We start from the raw sequence: 9,921 nt of genomic DNA, 5'->3' as shown, positions 1-9,921 counted from the left end.
CAGAAGACTCTACCAAAAGGAGGCCTTTAGTTATTACCCCTCAAATTTGGCCCAGCAGGAGTCTGAAAGAAGTGAGCCCCCCCATCCCTCCCAGCCTGCACGTCGTTGCTGATCTAAAGCAGACAATCTACAGGTGCTGCAGAATGTGTCCCGGTGTTTGAAAAGTACACCAGGAAGGGATCAGCACATTATTTCAGTGGGGCCCAAATTATTGGCTGGGTGGACAGCGTCCTCCCAGTGAAAATAGTGGGTGCACGCCGTCCATCCGCGTGCACCCCCGACTTGTGCTCTGATTATTAGACGTGTGCAGCACGTGGTTTCTCTGAAAGGGGCGTGGCTGCTCTCCGGGCCTCTGCCTAAAGTAGGAGTCGGAGCGCGGCTGTGTCACAGCATCGGCCTCCTCCAGGCCATCACCAACTACAGAGGAAACGCAGTGGCGCGCGCTTGTCGACGAGTTTCGGCGCAGTCTCGCTAGCGCTTGAGTGCTATCTCTGCTGCTGCTGACGTGTAAGTACGCAGCGCGTCCTGACCAGCGCCCACCGAGGGACAGGGAGAGAAGAAGGCGCTATAGGGGGCAAGGCCAGCATTTAAGGCTAGAGGCAGCACCGAGGGGTGCTTACTAGCAGGTACTGTGCACAACCAGAACCACTCTTCCGCTTCTCCACGCCCTCCCTAGCTGCTTTACTTTTACCTCTTACACCAAAGAGAGTTGTGGCTTTATCACGAAAAATTTAGACAGGAGACGTTCCAAGTCGTAGTAGTAAGGTGGTACTTAGTGCAACCTCCCCGTACCACCATGTATAAACAAGAATGTGTGTGCATGTTGATTATCAAGTGTTTCTGTTGTGGTGGTGAACTGTTGTGTTGTTGTGTGTGTTTTTGTGTTGTTTTGTTCTAATTGTGTACTGCGGTGGTTGCACGGCATTCTCTTCTACGTGTGTTATGTATTGTGTGTTATGTATTATTTGCTCTGTTACTTGGTGGTGTTGTTTCGTTCAGAGAGTTCAACAAATGCTGTTACATTCCCAGCCAGACGCAGCTCTTTTCCTTTATAGATCGCATGACAAGCACCATTCACCACAATCGGAGGCGCCACACACGCTGCTGCTCTTGCGCTGTTCAAGACCCCAGTGACCACAAAGTGTAGCCCGGACTCAGCAGCTGCCGGCACACTTCATGCGCCGCCACCAGGGGGCGTTAAGTAAATTCAGCACTTTGGTCCATCGCAAAGCATACGGCTGGGGCTCAGTCAGTCACATCTCAGTAGGTTGGTGCAGGCGCAGCTGTCAGTCTTTCAGTCTACATGTCTGTGACACGTCTGTTGTGCCTAATCATGATGTCTGGCTTCCTCTTGCGTGACACGCTGAGGGACGCTTTGCTGGAAACAGAAACGTGGTACCTGCTATGACTCACAGGTTTGCATCAAAATCACAAGCATCATAGGTGACCAACCGTCCATAAATTTCACGGACAGTCCGTAATTTCGGCCGTCTGTCCGATTGTTTAACGGACGCCATTTGTCCGTAATTTTAAACGGGCACCGATCGCACCACCCTAAAGCCGGCACAGCTTCCACCCACCTCCCTTCTTGACTCCGATGCTGTTGAGGTCGGGTGTAACCGACTCCGATGCAGTACCAAAGCTCAGATCCCCAGCAGCATTGGAGAGGCGCAGCGTGATGGCAGCCCTCACACCTTCCGCCCTTGATGAGCTGTTAAGAGGTGCTTGAAGGTGACTGAGAGGGAGGGGCTGCAGCTTAAGGCGCAGGGGCATCTATTCAGATGCAAACAGCCTTGAATGCGTCATGTCGCTGCAATTTAGAGGGGCCTCACACATTCCCTTTCTGCCCACGGCCCCAAAAATCGTAGAACCGGCCCTGATTACACCGAGGCAGCAGGTGGTTCTCTTCACAGAGCTTAATTACTGTTACTAAATTGTAAGCAAACCTCGGTACTTAAAACATGCAGTCTATAATGTAATAAAGTAAAGAAATGGCACAGTCGCACCCACATGGATTAACAAAGTATGGAGGACAATCAGTTAAATCCGTTCTCTTGGGGTATCTCCTTTAAGTACTGTACATCACAGTGGGGGATGGCAAAACTAACATTTTGGAAAGAGAGCCTGTCGTCTCCTTGTCTTGTCCAGGGGGAGGTGAGGAGCCCTACCCCACCCTGGAAGAGACCAAGATGATACTAGAATACTGCATGCCCACCCCTGTGCCCATGCTGGTGGATCCTGTTCCCCTCCTGTGATGGCTCCTGCCCCCCCACCCCCAGTGATGGCTCCTGTCCCCCCATGTGGTGGCTCCTGTCTCCCCCCCCCGCCTGTGATGGCTCCTGCCCCCCTGTGGTGGATCCTGTCTCCGCCCTGGGTGGCTTCTGTCCCAGTCCTGGAATGGCTCCTGCAGCGAGGGTGAAGTTCTTGATGGGCCTCTTCTCAAAAAGGATCAGCTCAAAATTAATATGAAAAGGTGAGCGAGTGAGTAAGTGAAGGGATGGGTGGATAGCTGGATGAATTAGTGAAAGGGTAAATGGATGAATGAAAGATTGAATAGATGGATAATGAGAGAGGATTGATGAGTGAGTGGAAGGATGGATGAGAGAAAAGGTAAATAGCTGGATGTATGGGTCGGAGGGTAGCTGGATGGGTAAAAGGGTGGATGGATGAGTGAAAAGGTGGAGGATGAGTGAGTGGGTGGATGGATGGGTGAAATGATGGATGGATTGATGAATTGATAAGTGCAAGGGTGAATGGATGGACGGATGAGTGAAAGGGTGGATGTAAGGATGGATGAGTGAGTGAAAGGGAGGGTAGGTGGACAAAAGGATGAATAGATGAGTGAAGGAGTGAAAGTATAAATGGATGAGAGGATGGATGAGTGATAGGGTCAATGGATGGATTCATGAGTGGATGTGTAGATGGATGGAAGGAAGGATGGCTAAGTGAAAGGGTTGATGAAGAGAGAAAGGGAGGATGGATGGATGACTGAAAGGGTGGATGGGTGGAAGGATGAGTGACTGGGTGGATGGATGAGTAAGTGAAAGGATGGCTGGATGGGTGAAAGGGTAAATGGCTGGATGGATGAGTGAATGGATGGATGGGTAGAAGAGTGGATGGATGAGTGTACAGATGGATCGGGTGAAAGGGTGGATGAAGGGATGGATGAGTGAAATGATAGATGGAAGGATACATGATGGATAGATTTGCAAATGGTTGAATATGTTTAGATATGGCTGGGCTTACTTATATACTATTGCGCGACCTCCTCTGTCTGTAAAACGTACCTATTGTCCTGAAGTTTTGTCCTGAATTTTGACCTCTTGTCCTGAATTTGTGTCCTGAATTTTGACCCTTTGTCCTGAATTTTTACACTCACCGTCCTAAATTTGCACCAATGCCAGTTGGTCACCCTACTTTCAAGGGTCGCGTACTCGTAGCTACGGAGTAGCGGCAGTTTTTTAGGTCTCGGGACCATCCGGTCAGCAGACCGGAAGCCCGGAGATTTAATGTCTTGGAGAAGAGGGGCTTGCACCCGCCCCTCTTCTCCTCTGTTCTCCATTGGCTGGCCTCTTGAATGCTGGCCAGCCACTGGAGAACAGGTCAGTCACTCCGTTGAAGCCCCGTCTTTTTCGGATCGGGGGGCGTGTTTTTTGCGTTCCGTTTCATTAAACCGCAAAACACGCCCCCGAATCCGAAAAGGACGCTGCCTTTCTCCGAGGCATTTCTGCTCTGCCTCGGAGAAAGGCGGTGGTGTCTTCCGGTGCCCTCGGCTTGTTTTTAGTTTAAACTGTGACCTACTTACAAATTAACTCAATAAATGCGTCATTACACCTCAACCAAAAAACATACCGGGGCAAGCTATGGCGACGCAGCGGTAATCTATATGGATGAGTGTGTGTTTGGGGGGGGAGGTCAGGGATACATCTGAACCCTTGGAAAAGTCTTCTTCTTGGATAGCTTTATTTCGGTCGTTGACCATAAAAGCACAGGTAAAATATGTACATGCAAGATAAAACATAAATAATTATTCATACAAGTAAAAAGTTATTAAACAGCAGTTATCAAAGATGAAATTTACACATAATTAATTTAGTTGATAAGGGCGGACCTCCTCCGCCACATACTATGTAAAAAACGGGAAACAGCGAACACAATTGGGGGTGAGGTATCATAGCGTAATATCCTGCATGCTTGTGCACAGTGTTTTAAGCCTAAATTTCTACATAGAGGCACAAGCCAAGATCTGCGTATTTCTTTGTAAGCAGGACAGAAGAATAAAATGTGGGCTAAATCTTCTTTAATTGGAAAAGTGTTCACTGACTATATATCAGTTTACTACGATTTAATGTATTCCACTTTTTAGTTTTTTCACGAAGACGCGTGGGAATCCAAAAATCGTAATTGTTTGGACAACTTTCATTTTTAAATGCTCAATCCCGTTTGACTGCTGCGCTGTCAAACCAAGACCTATAAAGACACTAAGCAGAGAATATAAAGAATATAAGCCATGCAAGGAGTGCAAGTGAAAGAACACTAGTCACACAACAAACAATAACATTTGTTCTATAATGCGTACTAACAAGACTCGCCACACCAGCCATGCACTATATGTGCATATACATACAGGCCGTTGGACATTTACCAGGTATACGCGTATCCTGACTCTACGGACACTCTACGTGTAAACCCTGAGGGGGCCGTACGGGCAGCGCGTCGCACATACGTGTGTGCGTAGACGTGTGTGAAAACGTACGTGTGCCAGCGTATGCGTACAGCGCACGTACAGACAATGATGCCGTGTCTGCAGATTCCGCTGTCAGGGCAGTGATTATGTGGCTATGTACATGTAAACACAGCGAGTGCCGCAATTACTGCACGTTTAGCGAAAAGGTTTAACTGGGCTATTTAAACAGCTGGAGGGGCTCCCGGCTGGAAGCGTTTGCAGCGTGTGTCACGGGCCACCTTCACCGCAGTCATTACGGTTTTAAAATTATTTGGTGTCACAATTGCCAGCTGCCCCGATTCATCCCGCCCTCCCACCATATCTCACACGGACACCGGAATGTTCTTAATTAAAACTGGATTTCTGTAAAAAGGGTGTTTCACGAAGAGGACGCCATGTTCACCGCGCTCGGCTTTCTTCGTGGCTTCTTCTTCTCTGCAGACCAGGGACATCTTAAGGATTTTGGGGGCCCTGGGCCAAACATATTTTGGGGGCCCCTGTTCAGAACAGCTTTGAATTTATGATCCAATTTGAGCCCCTGTTTAACCACACAGTTTCCGCTTCCTCAGCGGCGTTAGCGATCCTGTTTGCATCATAGGCACCAGCCTATATATTCCAGATCGAAATGGACGCGTGCAGCTGACAGCGGTAGGAATTAGTGTTTCCTGCCCTGCTCGTAGTTTTTTTAATACTTTTAAAATGTATATGTGTGGCTGAATTACTCTGTGCTTTTTAACGATTTCTCCTACCTACGAGCACTTGCACTTTACTTGATTCTGCTTACCTACACCTCCTCAGCTGCTTCGATCCACATCTCTCTTTTCCTCCAGTCCTGGTCCGCCACGGCTGATATGCCGATTGTGCGGAGGGCTGTGGCTACTATAAGGCTCCTCACTTCCACGAAGGCGCACCAAAGGCAAGCCCGTCTGCGCCCGGAGGCTTCTGGCCCCGGCCATGCTGCCCAGTTCCCCTCCAGTGAGTTTCTCCCACTATATTACAATGGGGAAACACTGCTTAGCCTTAGGTGGCTACCATTATGTCAGTGTACAGCGGCTGATCCGAGCTTGGAGGTAGACTTTCGATGCAATAAGTGCAACTGGTCTCTCCTCCATCCCAGGAAAGCCACACCCAAGATCCTTCCAAGCAACAATAAGTGTAAAAACAATAAGAAAACAATGGACTTAAAGGCCACCCTTTTAAATTGTCGCTCTATGCAAAAGCATGAACCACACATTTATGGTCTGCTTTTAGACGAACAGCCTGCTCTTTTATTTCTCACTGAGACCTGGCTGTCTGAAGCCTCCAACCCTACTATCACCTCGGCCATCCCTACGGGTTATAAAATCCTTAGGAGGGACCGACCGAGTGGGAAGAGGGCGGTGTCGCCATAATTTACAATCAATTACTAGACTGCTCTCCCATCCCAATGGAAAACATTGAGGGCGCAGAGTCCTTAGACTTCGACTGTACCTTCTTCCCCCATCATAGCATAGCTGATTTTCTAATTTACAGACCACCCAGTGCAATTGGAAATGTTATTACTACGCTTAATACAGCCACCACCTCCCTGGCCTTTAAAATACAACAACTGCCTTATTCTGGGAGATTTCAATATACATATGGACAATGGAAAAGACCCTCAACCAATTTCCTTGTTGGAGACGCTGCAGGCCTGCAACACGTTTCCATCTATTTCTTCGGCCACCCATGAAAAGGGCCATACCATACCCTAGCCAAATGTTTCACAACTTTGACATATCAGTAAACCTACCTCTTCCCATTATCTGGTCTCACCACCTCCTATTAAAATTCGTCATTCCCAACTCTGCCACAGCCCCTCGGGCTAACGCAGGGAAGAGGGTTCCTAATTACAGGACGTTCCATAAAATATCCATCCCGATGTTAGCAGACACCCTCGGTCGTTCCTCACTGGAGCTGTCTGGCTGTCGGATGCCCTCTCAATAGATTCATGGCTCCGAACTAACATTGATGCACCTGTACCGGTTGTTTCCTGCTCCTTAAGGAGTTCGCCCCCACCAGCTCCATGGTTTAACAATTCCCTCAGATCTAGCAAAAGAAATTGTAGAAAAATGGAACGTAAATGGCGTAAATCCTATCTACCTGTGGACAGGAAGGTGTATAAAGACAACTTAAAAGCTCATTAGATTCTCATGAAGGCAGCCAAGAAAAACTTCTTTTGAACCAAGATAGAAAATGCCCAAAATAAGTGTAAGGTAATCTTTAGCATAGTTAAATCCTTTAACGCCCCGAAAGCTGGCACAAAGGAAGGGCCATGCACGCAAGAATGGTCTAAGCAAATAGCTCAATTCTTCCACAAAAATATCCCCGTGATCGAACAAGCCTTCACTAACATCTCAGAGGAAGAACTGACCTTCTACCTTATTTCTGATAGCAAATTTCACCTCTTGGATCCTCCATCTTTACTAGCTTTCCCTGAGTTTCAGCTTGAAGAGTCACTGACCCTTCTCCAAAGCATTAAGTCTGGCTCTCCTACCGACCCATGTCCAGCGAATATCCTGAACCTATTAGCTTCCACCATAAACCCCACTGTAAACCAGCTCTTTAATGCTTCCCTCTCCTCAGGCAACACGCCGAAATTATGGAAGAATGCTAAGATTCTCCCACTGATAAAAAAGACTAACGCCAAACCGACGGACCCTGCCAACTACAGGCCAATCTCCCTTCTTTTGGCCCTCTCCAAAGTATTAGAAAAGCATGTAAACAAGGCCCTCCAAAAACACATTGAAGATGGGAAGCTCCTTCATGTGTCCCATTCCGGTTTTAGGGCTAACTACAGTACGGAGTCCGCTCTGCTGGAATTGACTCAATATCTTAAGTGTAAGCTGAACCAGGGAGGCAAGGCTGTTCAGATACTGTTCGATCTGTCGGTGGCCTTCAATACGGTCCCAATTGAGAGGCTCCTGGAGAGACTTGCTAACATCCAGGAGCCATAACATGGATGTCATCCTTCTTGGCAAATGGATCTCAGGACATCTGGCTCCCCCTTCCTCATCCCCGGTTCCAGCCATGAATGTAGGTGTCCCTCAGGGCTCCATTCTTAGTCCTACCCTTTTTAATCTATATCTATCCCCCCTTGCATTTCTAGTAGAGGAAGAGGGCGCCAAAATTGTTTCCTATGCTGATGACACTCAGCGGATTTTTATGTGTGAAAAAGGAACCAACTTTGACGGGGCAGGGATTAGGTCTTGCCTCACAAAGGTTTTTAACTGGCTTAAGATCAATCAGCTGAAGTGCAATCCTGACAAAAGTGAAGTTGTTTTCTTTGGTAATCCAGGAACTTCTGACTGAAGCTCTTGGTGGCCAAAAGATCTGCCATCCCCACCCGCGGAAACGGAGAAAGTCAAAAACTTAGGAATTGTCATAGAAAAGACAATCTCCATGCGCTTTCAAATCCAAAATCTAACTGGCGCTTTGTTTGGCATACTCCGGATGCTAAAAATATTCCTGCCACTGTTGCTGCTTGAGAGCAGAAAGATCGTGATGCAAGCTCTGGTGACATCAATGCTTGACTATGTCAACAGCTTGTACCTTGGTCTTCCCAAATCCCTTATTCAGCACCTACAAGTGGTACAAAACACGGCGGCCAGGGCCATCCTGAGACCTAAACCCAGATCTGGAATGACCCCTATTCTCAAGTCTCTACACTGGCTCCACATAAAAGAACGTATCGACTTCAAAGCGAGGACCATCTTCTTTAAAGCTTTCCACTGCTTAGGAGCTATCTACCTAAATAAGCGCGTTAATCGCTATACAACAGCTAGACCCCTAAGATCTTCCAATGCCAACCTAGCCCTCGTGCCTAACAAATGCTGTGCCCGCACTGGAGGCAGATCCCTCGGCTTTCTAGGCGCAAAATTGTGGAATATAGCCTCTCTGAGTCTCTGAGACTAACCAAAGACCTACTCTCTTTCAGGAAGAACTTAAAAACCTGGATTTTGCTAACTGATGGGTCTTTTACGCACGTTTTCCTCCCGCTGTCACGTCTCAGGACACTCTAGTCTGAGTAGTTGCGCACTTTATTAAATACACTATTTCATTTCATTAGTTCCCTGACAGTGCAAAGGAACACTCGTTCAAATTCTAAGGGCCTTATTTATGAGGCCTTGCTTCACTTTTATGCTGCAAGTGCGTCACTTTTTGTGACGCACCGGCAGCGTAAAAAATGTGCCATGTTGCTCTATATTTGCAAAGTGACGCATCTAGGCAGATAAATCACTTTGAAACTCCTGCACCACATTATACATGCACCAGGTATAATGTATGCAGGGTGGGTGTTGCCCCTCAAAAAGCCTTGTAGAAGTTGCGCATTGAAATCTATGAGAACTCAGTGCGCCACTTCTAGGACGGCATTACCTCAATATCTTACACCTGCCTCACAGCAGGCGTAAGACCGACGCAGGCAAGCCCATGTGAAAGGACACACCCCAGCAATGCATCACTTTTGCGCCTACAGATACGTCAGAAATACTGACATATCTGTAACATGATGCGACATGATGCGTCATACAGAAAATATGACTCATCCATCATGTCGCAAGGAGGGTGCACTAAGAAGTGACGCATCTCTGTTTTCACACAGCCATGCATCACTTCTCATATATAAGGCCCTAAATGTGTTTACATCCAATATTCAGGGATAGTTATGTGTGTTTTCAATATTGTAACACAGCAGCAGCTCAGCAATATTACTGCAAATAATCTTTGTAACGCCCTCCCATTTCTTATATGTAAGGCCTTGTTTTGATCTAAAAGAAACTTTTTTATGTATATTGCATGAAACATAAACACAACATTTCTCTGCAAAATGGTTATACTAGACTCACTAATAAGATACATAAAAAATAAATTAAAGGAAAAAAGTATTTAAAACAATCTGTTTAAGAAATATTCAAGGTCATTAGGGCAAAACTCTGGAGAATGGAGCTGACTCTGTCAGGGGGCCCCCTGAAAGGCTGGGGCCCTGGGCCAGAGCCCACTTTGCCCATGCATTAAAACGTCTCTGCTGCAGACCAACGTGCACTCTCATTCCAGTCCTTCTCCATGTGGCCTTTTTTAAGCAGGAGTAACTGTGCATTGACTTTTCATGTCGCTGCATTGTCATAAAAGCTGTAAGTGTGTAAATACATATAGCACACGGAGGTTCGCGTGCACGA

At 47.1% G+C, this 9,921-nt stretch overlaps 1 protein-coding gene across 1 annotated transcript in view; it reads left to right on the top strand.

Annotated features, from left to right (window-relative positions):
• Nucleotides 1-383: 383 nt before the first annotated feature.
• Nucleotides 384-9,921, top strand: part of LOC146782630 (transmembrane protein 272-like) — a 182,621-nt gene continuing 173,083 nt past the window's right edge. The window contains exon 1 of the mRNA XM_085637257.1: nucleotides 384-507. The gene's annotated coding sequence lies outside the window, so the exon portion shown is untranslated. The remainder of the gene's footprint in view (nucleotides 508-9,921) is intronic.

Source organism: Triturus cristatus, chromosome 12, assembly GCF_964204655.1.
Source record: "Triturus cristatus chromosome 12, aTriCri1.1, whole genome shotgun sequence".
Lineage (NCBI taxonomy): Eukaryota > Metazoa > Chordata > Amphibia > Caudata > Salamandridae > Triturus > Triturus cristatus.
This window is presented reverse-complemented; position numbering and strand designations above follow the sequence as displayed.